This window comes from Cannabis sativa, chromosome 2, assembly GCF_029168945.1.
Source record: "Cannabis sativa cultivar Pink pepper isolate KNU-18-1 chromosome 2, ASM2916894v1, whole genome shotgun sequence".
NCBI classification, from domain to species: domain Eukaryota; kingdom Viridiplantae; phylum Streptophyta; class Magnoliopsida; order Rosales; family Cannabaceae; genus Cannabis; species Cannabis sativa.
The window spans coordinates 49,902,791-49,915,323 of NC_083602.1; positions in this window are offsets into that span (position 1 = coordinate 49,902,791).

The window sequence follows — 12,533 nt, forward strand, 5'->3', positions numbered from 1 at the left end:
ATTATGTACATATAATCATGAAATAAATCATGTGAACCATGCAACATTAAATGTTATTTTTGATCTATATTAATAAGCAAATCTGATTATATTGAAATGAGTTTTATTTAGGGCATAAAACCCAACAGGCTTAACTAACAAATCAAAGAACATGAATAGCACTCCTGAGATTGAACCTAAGCATGTCAGGATTAAGATCTTTTGATCTAAGATCAACCAGTGATAGTGACTTAGAAAGATACAACGGTAAGATTATAATATATTTACCAAGATCAATATCGGTCCCAGTCCAATGTATACTCCATACATCCGAAACTAGCATACTTTGCCAATGTTCTGGAAAGAACATAACACTTATGCAAAGTGTGCGTACACTTCATCGTTGATTATCACATCATTGTAAATCCAGTGCACTGATGAATGAGGGACTTTGTATTTTGAAGCATATAATCACAATCACATTCCACTGTGTTGACATCACTGTATATATTAAACCATAAACATGAAAACTACATGTAAACATAAATGGCTTCTAATCTTTCATTGATAACAAATCAGATTAGATTGAACTTGATTTTATTTAGGGCATAAAATCCCAACAAAATCCCACTTGCACTAATATAAAATAAGTAGTGCATTTCAATCAATCTATTGTCTTGATCTTCAGATCAAGTGTAGTATACTTGACTCAACCTAAATTTCTGGAACTGTAAGTCTGTGGTAAGCTACTGCTTTTTCCACCATTACTTCCTTTGTGTTCATAAAACATTATGCAACATTATTTGCTATATGCATTACTCATCAAGGGATACTGAATTCCTTACTGCTTATAAAGTGCATCTGAATAAACAGAAGACGTATCTCTAATTCTATCCAAAATTGAATAGAGATAACACAGTGTAGAATTTTCTTAAGATGAATAACTTTCTGGTAATTTTGAATTTACAAATTTATATATCTTCACTGATGGAGCTTGAATTATTATAGATGGATTTTTACACTCTTCTAGAATAATTCCTCCACCCCCAGAGTAACCACCATCTCGGATCCTTTATGAGTTGGTGTAGATATTAGGACTTGTAATATATACATCCCTATCATCTAACATATAGGTCACTTTCAGAAACCTTTCTTGACTGTCTTTTAATGTTTCTTGTTTGATTACATCTTAGATAGCTCCCACTCAATAATAGGAGTCTGGTTAAATTCATACATAGAAGTACATTTTTAACCTCTTACTATTGTTTTGAGGGATATCTTGTTGTGACATATTATCTTATAGATTAAGTCATCAACATAGCAATCTGATACTAATGTAAAAATACTTGCTTAAGATTAAGTAATCATTAGAGATACCATAAAACTTTTCATGAGGATTAGGAATTTTTGCCTAAATCATTCGAATAGACTATGCAAAAATTCTACTATGTTATTCTAAAGGTTTTGACAAGTTATTTCTATCCATATGAATGGTTAGATTTACTTTCTCAGTTGAAATCTAAAGTTCTATCACAAGTGTCATCCAAATGAAGATGGGCTTAGAATTTTAAAATTCTCCCACACAAATAAGGTACTATGATTATGTGTACAAGAACTTTTATTGGTATCAATTTCTATTACTACAGTAATATATTAATTGGAACATAAACTAAGACCAAGAAAATGTTCTAAATAATTTGCTAATTTATTATATTACATCCATGTTTAATTAAAATATGTGTGCCATAGAGATACTGAGGATAATCTAGAGTTCAAAATGAACTACATTTGTCAATAGTTTAGTCCACCCCTAAGTATATATAGAGATCATGATCCACCCCTAAGTGATATAGAGATCATGGTCCATCCCTAAGTGATATAGAGATCATGGTCCATCCCTAAGTGATATAGAGATCATGTGGAGTTATGAATATAATCCAGAGTTCAATAGATATAAAAGATCGTTGAACTGCATATTATTCTTAACTTTTTCCACCCCTATCAGATCAAAAGATCTTTTTATTAAACAAATTCTTAATAATTGTTTTAGAATTAACAATTATTCATAAACATAGAATTGATATTCTAAGTGTTTATATGGCATTAACTCTTTGCAGAGTTTAAAATACCATAGAATTTGTATCAATAATAAAACACATACACATATAAACATTATAAACGTATAAATATAATTGGTACTGGCAAACACAAGATAAAGTAAATGAAGCTCAATGCAATTCATTAAAAGAGAAATTTTATTAAAATAATATTCCCAAAAAAAAATGAATTGTCTGCAATAATATGAAAAATAAGGAAATGAAAAACCCAAACCAATAATTGAAATCCAAATTGTTCTAAAACTAAAACAATTAATTCAAAATTAAATAGAAGATTCCGAGCTTCATCTTCAATCTTGGACTATCTCCACCCATCTGTCCAACCATCCGACTCAACTCGCTAGGATAGCAATCCAAGTTCAAGCAGTTGGAGCTGAAATAAGAAGAAAAACAAACATGGTTAGTAGGTCCAGAATTAATAATCTAAGTGGATAATAATTCTCTAAAACACATGAGTTTATAGCATAAAAAGAATTACCTTGTCTCTATGCTAGAAACTTAGGGCATTGGGGTTTCTAGTGGCCCTTTTCGTTGCAATAAAAGCATTTTCCTTTTGGCTTATCACCGGGAGTAGCAGCCTTTTTCTTTTTAACTGTTTTCACAGCTTGAACAGGCTTCTTGCTATTCTTCCACTTCTTCTTGTTGTTGGGTTCAGAAGTAGAGGCAAAGTTCACCTTAACCTTAGTCGCCCCATTAGCATTTCCAGAATTAGGAGCTTTAGATCCTCCTTTTTGTGGTCCTCCAATCAAATTTTCAAATGTCTGAAGGTTGTTTACCAACTCGTGAAAGTCAAGTTCCAACTTGTTCATGACATAATTTGAAGTATAAGGTAGAAAGGCTGGAGTTAAACTGTTCAAGATAAGACTCACTTGAGTGGTCTGATCCATAATAGCTCCATGATTCTGAGCTTCTTGGAAGTAACTCGCCATTTGGAAAAGGTGATCACGCACGTTCTGATGAGGTTTCATCTGTGCATTGATGAAATTATTTGTCGCTTCAAAGCGAGCTTGAAATTGATGCCTGTCCGAATAGTTCAGTCAACTGGTTCAAGATTTCTGCAGCCGTGAGAGTGTTAGCAAACTTTGTTTTCAAGGTGTCAACCATGGTAGACAGCATGAAGTATCGAGCTTTGTTGTTGGCATTCTGCCAACACTCGAACTTCTCCTTTACTGCTTTGGTTGCATTCTCACCCGGCTGCTCAGGAGCCGCTTCAGTTAACACAAACAGCGCATTTTCACCAATGAGAGCAATGTTAATGTTCTCTTTCCATTTGGGAAACTTAGATCCATTCAGCTTGTTATCAGTCAACAGTGACACCATGGGGTTGGTCATTGTCATATTGGATACTAAAAATAACAATAAATAGAAATCAAGTAAGGTTCAACACAAAATCTCATTCAGAAATTATTAGCACATAGCAAGTAGGAATGACAAGTGAAAGTACTAAAACATACAATCCTAAATAATTTCCAAGGTCTTCAACAAACTGATATCAGTGACCCGTTTAGGCGAGAGTCAAAGATACCATTCATTGAATAGAGTTGTCAACTCATCTAAAATGATAAACATTCTAGCAACCTTTTATTCGATCAAGATCAGAATCCAGCTTTGTCCCATTTAGGGGAGAGTCAAGGCTATTCTATCTTATGAGCTTCTAGCATTGTTTCATACTTTTGTAAGTCTTACTAATAGTCGCCACCACTAAGGTGATCCATACTAAAAATAAAACACTTACAAATAATACTTATCTTTCGAGATTCTACGGCGTTAAATTGCTAATGAACGTTCCTCCTTAGGGAGGATTACTCACTAAAACAAGAACTATGTAGAACCAACAATGGAGATTGAATATCCTAATAATAAAGCTCATTATTCAAAATGTATTTTCTTCTAATATTTATTTAAATCTATTTATTTTAAAATATATTTATTTAATTAAAATTTCCAATTTAGAATAAAATTCTAAATATAAATTTTAATTTAATATTTATAAAATTATACTTAAATGGATATGAAAATAAAATGAATTATTTCCATCTTAGTAATAATTTTTCAATAAATATTTAGAAAATTATTCAATTTAAGTTGTATCAAAATTAATTGAAATTAATTTACAACTCAAATTTAATTTTCTATAAATATATATTGTATTTCAAAATTAATGTATTTAAAATAAATACAATTTTCGAAAATGCTCTAAAATAAAATAAAATAAATCTTGAAAAATTATTCTAATTTTAACACAAATATAATTTTCCTATTTAATTAAATATTTAAGAAAATTATCAAATATTTAAGTATCATGATTAAAATCAACCCAAATATTAATTTTCTACTTAATTAAATATAACTAGAAAAATACTTCAAGCAAACAGATAATAACTATCTAGACTATCATTGACTAATTAATTTATTTTCTAATTATAATATATTTTAGTTCATTTATTTTAATTAATCATTTAAATGAAAAATATAATGATTTAAGTTGGTCTAAAATTAAAATAATTAATTTTCAAATTTAATCTATTTTTCAAGAAAAATTTAAAATTTTCTGCATTTAAATAAAAAATGCAATTTCGAAAAAAAAAGATTAATAATATAAAAATAAAATATATTTTGAAATTTATTCAAATTTAAGTTGTTCTGAAATTAATATTTAAGTATCAAGAATGAAATCAACTTAAATATTTAATTTTTAATTTAATTAAATGTATTAAATATAAGAATTAAATAATCAAGTATAAAATAATCTTGATTATTAATTCTAATTTAATACTAGGAAAAATATTTTTAATTAAGTTGATCCAAAACTAATTAATAAATAATTAATTTTCAATTTAAAATATTTTCCTTATTAAATATTAGAAAATATAACTAGTCACTAGAAATTACTATCTAGAATATATTTCAACTAACTAAGTGTTTTTCTAAAATTAACTTTAAAATATTCAATGAAAAATAAATTTACATATTTTAAAAGTTAATTATGTTGCTAATTCAATTTTAATTAGGTTAGACTAATATAATTAACGTAATACAATTATTTAAATAAGGCAAATGAGCCTTCACAATTGGGGTGGTTCATGTGAGGGAGGGCTGGGTTCAGTATGTCATACCCACTACAATGGGGGATAAGTTGAGGAATACCTCTTTTTTTGTAGCAATTAATCAAAAATACATTCATATTATATTTCACTAAAATTTACCCACTTTTATGAGTGGATTCCCTAATATACCACTACCCTACACTTAAGTGTAGCACATGATTTATATTAATCTAAGGGGTATAATAGGGACATCATTTATAAAGTGTGTATATTTTAAAGAATATGAAAAATGAAGGTAAAAATGAAAACAAATAAAGTAAAGTGGGTATACAATGTAATTTCCACCTACAATGGCCCCCTAACTCTCACACAAGGCCTAAAGGAGAGAAATTCAACCATTAAATAAATAATTGTTATTAATTGAATAAGCCCAATTCTAATTGGGCCTAAATAAAATTGCCTAAGTGGAATTTTATTTTAGCAACCTAGTCCATTTAATTAATAAACTTAAATGGGCTTCCTATATGCATCTAAGCCCAAAAGCAAACATATAGGCTGTAACACCCTAACTAACATAGGCGTATTACGTGATTTTTAAACATAATGTGCAGCTCGTTGCTAATCAACGAGGTTTATGGAAAAACGTGATTATTTAAAATTTTTGCTTTTTAATTAAACTTATAAAATAATATTACAAAAGACTCGGGATCCCGATTATAAAATCATTCACAAAAGTTTTAACTGTTTAACTGATACACAAAAGAAAAGTCATCTAACGACCAGTTACAAAAATCAGCCTTGCTGTCCCGAGGATCGTACGCTCCAGGCCTAACAGCCCCGACATGTACAATCTTCACAAGCTCGCTCACAGTCCATCAGCCTTAGCCTTGCCTTTACCTACACATAAACGTAAAACTGTGAGTAGACAGACTCAGTAAGAAAAGCATAATAATACTCATACATAATTCTAACTGCCGTGTCCAAAACGATACTGAGTCCCGCTACTGCCGTGTCCAACACGCATCGAGCCACTTGCCATGTCCAACATGGTACTGAGTTCTGAACGTTCATAGGGACGGTACTATTGACACGTAACAACTCGATCGGTCGAGCCGGTCATACTCATTCGCCGGGTCATACTCCGGCTGTACCGACGTGTTACTATATCCTCCTCGATCGGTCGAACCGGTCATACTCGGCCATCGGTCATACTCCACAATGTCTTGACGGGATACGTCAATGGTACGGAACCACCAACCAAGTGTCGACTCGATCGGTCAAACCGGTCATACTCCGCCGCCGGTCATACTCCGGCCCGTACCGACGTGACAGGGTTGGATGGTTCGAAGCCAACATACATGACTAATGTAATCTAATAGGCTTCCTACATGCACGCTAAACATGTAATCTACATATGCATACTGTTATACTAATCTTACCTGGATTCCGAATTCAGGTGTGCCGGTCAACCTGACTGGAACTTTAGCTGAGCGACGGATTAAAGGCTCCTAAACCATAAAAATCACAACACTATAAGTGACACGCTAAATCACTTCCCGAGGACTTAAACTAGGAACTAAAAGTTTCCCTATCGATAAAAAGCATGGCAATACCCCCTAAAACATAAAAACGAGGAAAAACACGGGTTCTGAAAATTCCCCAACCGGCAGACCGGTTGCCCAACCGGAATTCCGGTTCTGGGAATTTTCGAAGCCCATCCGGAATTCCGGATGCACAACCGGAATTCCGGTTCCTCGCAGGCAGCAACATCAAATTTTCATATCTCAACCAATTCAACCCCAAATTGATTCAAACTTTCCAGACCTGCTCTATACCTTCCCTAGAACATATCCAAGGCATCAAAACAACCCAGAAACCTCAAACACGAAAAATGCCATTGGAGCTCAAGCTTTGAGTTCTAAACTCAAACTTGAGCAAAACCACCTAATCATGCATTCCACTAGCTTAATTCTACTTAAACTAGCATAAAATCACCTCTGAAAACTATTAAAAACAACAGCAACATCACAGAAACAGATTCACTATATTTCTTCAAAAATCACATATTTTGCTTAGAAAAATCATGGCTTTAAACAAGGTACTATACATGCATTTCTAATAGCTTAATTAACCTCAAAATAACATACATACATCCCAGAAATTAACCACAAAATCACAGCAGCAACCATATATCAAAATCATGCATGCATTTCATCAATTTTACTTAAAATTCAAGAAAACACAAAGGAAAGCTACAAGAGATCAAACCTTGATTAGATTACACAACAAGAGGATGAAAATCACAAGATTGAGCAGGAAAAATCCCAGCCCTTGCACAGCCACAACCAGCCGAAAAGAGAGAGAGGGAAAAGAAAGAGAAAGCTTTTCCAATTTTTTCTAATTTTTAACTTAGTAATTTTTTTGGTAAAATGACATCAACTCACATTTCATAAACCTCATTTCAGCCAAAATAATCAATTAAAATAAACATTTATTCCATTTAATAACTCACATAAGACAAAACACTAATGGGGCAAAAAGACCATTTTGCCCCTCCACCATAAAATCACATAAATCATACTAAAGGGGTATTTTTGGGAAATTCTAAATTCCCGGCCATTCCCGACATTCCCAATGTCTAAAACCCGTCCCAAACTACTAACATACTAAGTTGTGATTTCTACTGAGCCAAATGCCGAGTTCCAAAATACCGGGCACCGGAAATGCAAAATATGAAAACTACTGAATAACATAACCATGCATTTCTGAATTCCATAAATAACAGTATAATAAATTATTTAGATAGCTATAAATAATTTCATAATTAATCATAAACAACTGCTAATTTCCAAATTAACTAAGCGGGCTTTACAACTATCCCCCCCTTAAAAGGATTTCGTCCCCGAAATCTAACCTGAAAAACTCTGGATATTGAGCTCTCATATCTGACTCTAGCTCCCAGGTGGCTTCCTCCACCTTGCTGTTTCTCCAGAGAACTTTGACCAATGCTATGGTCTTATTCCGAAGGACTTTATCCTTTCTATCCAGGATCTGCACTGGCTGTTCCTCATAAGTCATGTCTGGCTGTAACTCAAGACTCTCATAACTGAGTATATGAGAGGAATCTGAAACGTATTTTCTCAACATCGAGACATGGAATACGTTGTGAACTGCTGATAAAGTTGGAGGCAATGCTAACCGATATGCCACTTGACCTATCTTCTCGAGAATCTCGAAAGGTCCTGTAAATCTAGGGCATAACTTGCCTCTTTTCCCGAAACGTTTAATCCCCTTCATCGGAGATACCCGTAAAAACACATGGTCCCCTACTTGGAACTCAACATCTTTGCATTTCGGATCTGCGTAACTCTTCTGTCTGCTCTGTGAGGCAAGCATTCTAGCTTTTATCTTTTCTATTGCCTCATTGGTCCGCTGTACTGACTCAGGACCTAGGTATTTCCTCTCCCCGGTCTCATCCCAGTGGATAGGGGATCTACATTTCCTACCGTATAACAGTTCATAGGGAGCCATCCCTATCGTACTCTGATAACTGTTGTTGTAAGAAAATTCTATCAACGGTAGATACTTATTCCATGAGCCTTCGAAGTCCATAACACAGGCTCTCAACATGTCCTCCAATATCTGAATTGTCCTTTCGGACTGACCATCTGTCTGAGGATGGAATGCTGTACTAAATTTCAGCCTTGTACCCATTGCCCGTTGCAAACTTTGCCGAAATTTGGAGGTAAACTTCGGATCCCTGTCTGAAACTATAGACTTCGGTACCCCGTGAAGTCTCACTATCTCTCTGACATACATTTCTGCCAACTGATCCACTGAAAATGTTGTTCTAACCGGCAGAAAATTAGCAGATTTCGTAAATCGGTCCACCACTACCCAGATGGAATCAAATAAACCCATGGTCCTAGGTAATCCGACCACAAAATCCATCGTAATATCCTCCCATTTCCATTCTGGTAAGGTAAGAGGCTGCAACAACCCTGCTGGTCTCTGATGTTCAGCCTTAATCTGCTGACAAGTGAGGCATCTCGATACGAATTCTACCAAATTCTTCTTCATACCGTTCCACCAGAAGTACGGTTTCAAATCTTGGTACATCTTGGTGGTGCCGGGATGCAGAGAATATGGGGTAGAATGAGCCTCCTCAAAGATCTCATTTCTAAGTTCCACACTATTCGGAACACAAACCCTGGCTTTATACAAAAGCATCCCACTGTCTGACACTGAAAAGTCCTTGGCTTGACCAGCCAACACCTCATCTCGGGCCTTTACTAACTCTGGATCCGTCATCTGAGCGACTTTTATTCTTTCCAACAGATCAGATTGCAGCGTTAAGTTGTGAAGCTGACCTACCACAAACTCAATGCTGGATCTAACCATATCCTCTGCTAGCTGAGGTGAGATCTGAACCATACTAGCTACTTGCCCGGGACCCTTTCTGCTCAGGGCATCGGCCACTACATTGGCTTTTCCGGGGTGATAGAGGATCTCACAATCGTAATCCTTCACTAATTCCAACCAACGCCTTTGTCTCATATTCAAATCCCTCTGAGTAAAGAAATATTTGAGACTTTTATGGTCGGTATAGATCTCACACTTCTCTCCATAAAGGTAATGCCGCCAAATCTTCAGTGCAAAAACCACTGCGGCCAATTCTAGATCATGAGTCGGGTATCGCTGTTCATAATCCTTTAACTGACGGGAGGCATAAGCGATGACCCGATCGACTTGCATCAATACACACCCCAAACCCTGTTTGGATGCGTCGCAATATACTACGAACTTCTCCTTGTCCGAAGGCAAAGCTAGCACTGGAGCGGTAATCAACCTCTGTTTTAGCTCCTGAAAGCTAGCTTCGCACTTGTCTGACCAAATAAATCTCTGATTCTTCTTTGTAAGCTCGGTTAGGGGTATTGAAATTTTGGAGAACCCTTCGACGAACCTACGGTAGTACCCAGCTAAACCCAAGAAGCTTCTGATCTCTGTCACTGTCTTCGGTCTCGGCCAATCCCTGACAGATTCAATCTTCCCGAGATCCACCTTGATCCTATCTTCGCTCACAATGTGCCCTAGGAAGGACACCTGAGATAGCCAGAACTCACATTTCTTGAGCTTGGCATAAAGCTTATGTTCTCGAAGTCGTTGCAGTACCATCTGAAGATGTAACTCATGCTCCTCTTCTGATTGAGAGTACACGAGGATGTCGTCGATAAACACAATCACACAGATATCGAGGAAATCCTTGAATACTCTATTCATCAGGTCCATGAATGCTGCAGGAGCATTGGTTAGTCCGAATGACATAACCAGAAACTCGTAATGTCCATACCTAGTGCGGAAAGCCGTCTTCGGAATGTCCTCCTCTCGGATTCTCAACTGATGATAACCCGAACGGAGATCAATCTTAGAAAAGACCGTCTTCCCCTGAAGCTGATCGAACAAGTCATCGATCCTAGGTAATGGATATTTATTCTTCACTGTTAGCTTGTTCAACTCTCTGTAGTCGATGCACATCCTCATCGATCCATCCTTCTTCTTGACGAATAAAACCGGGGCTCCCCAGGGTGACACACTGGGCCGAATGAACCCTATGTCAAGCAACCCTTGGAGCTGAATCTTTAATTCCTTAAGTTCAGCTGGAGCCATTCTATACGGGGCTTTGGAAACCGGTTCCACCCCTGGTGCCAAGTCTATTACGAAATCAATCTCCCGCTGAGGTGGTAACCCTGGAAGTTCTTCGGGAAAAACATCCAAAAATTCCCGAACCACCCTGATGTCTTCTGACCGAATGGTATCTGGCCGAGTGGTGTCCACCACCACGGCCAGAAACCCTAAGCAACCGCCGTGCAACAATTCTCTAGCTGACATAGCCGAGATCACCGGGATCTGAGATCCCTGAACTGAACCAACAAACACAAATGGTTCCTCACTTTCCGGTTGGAAGATCACCATCTTCCTTTTACAATCAATGCTCGCCGAATATTTAGATAGGAAATCCATTCCTAAAATAATATCGAATTCGACTAAACTCATCTCTATCAGATCTGCACTTAACTCTCTACCATCTATCCTGATCGGCATAGACCTAATCCACCTATTGGAGATAACCAATTCTCCGCCAAGTAACAGGGTTCCAAACCCTGATTCATATCTATCATACGGTCTACCCAATTTACTAAAGACTCTGGCCGCCACATAAGAATGCGTAGCCCCAGAATCAAACAGCACTGAATATAGCGAGTTGTTAATAGAAAGCTGACCTGTGACTACTGATGGGCTGGCATCTGCATCAGCCTGCGTAATAGCGAATACCCTGGCTGGAGTGGGTATCGCTGGAGCTCTCGGTGACTCTGTTCGGAGCTGGGGATAATCCCTCTTGAAGTGTCCGGGCATGCCACAATGAAAGCATCCCTGACCTTTGCACTCACCCCGATGGTGCCTCTTGCAGCTAGGGCACTCGGGATAGGAGAATCGGGTCTCAGTACCACTAGGACGACTCCCTCTATTCTGGTTCCCCCGGAACCTTTTGTTCTGACTCGAGCCACCGGAAGCAGTGGGTGCTCTCTTCCTCTGGTCAATGGCCGAACCACTACTCCCCCTGCTATAGCCTGATGCAGGAGGGGTAGGACCCCCCCCCCACTCACCGGAGTACTGGCTGATTCTGACATACACCCAACTGCGCCCTCAGCTCGCAGTGCCTTCTCCACCATCTGAGCATAGGTGGTGCTGTCGTCAATGGTGATCATCAGATCATGCCTGATCTTGGCATTCAACCCGTCAAGATACTTCTCCTTCTTGCTGAAGTCGGTCGGCACAATTCCCGAGGCTAACCTCGCCAACCGATCAAACTGAGTAGTATACTCAGTGACGCTCATGTTCTCACGCTGGGTCAGGTGAGCGAACTCTTTCCTCTTGGCGCTTCTGACCGCCTCGTTGTAGTACTTTGCATTAAAGAGTTCCTGGAACCTTTCCCAGGTCATGGTGGTGACGTCATGGATCTGAGACACCATGTCCCACCATACCAAAGCGTCCTCCTGGAACTGGAATGTGGCGCACACCACTCTGTCGTTACCGGTGACACCCATGAAATTCAATATCTTGGTGATCACCGTCAGCCACTGCTCGGCTTTCATCACGTCTGGACCTCCCAGGAAAATCGGAGGTGCTTGCTTCCGGAACCGCTCATACAGAGGTTCCAATCTATGGGTCGCCACTACTATCTCGGTCTGGGCAGCAGGGGTAGGTGCCACTGGAACTACGGGCACAGGAACTGCAGGAGCACCCTGCTGTCTCAACCTCTGAATCTCGAGGTCTTGCTCTTCAATCCGGGCTTGCATCTCCGCAAACCGTAACTCCCAATTCTGGGCTC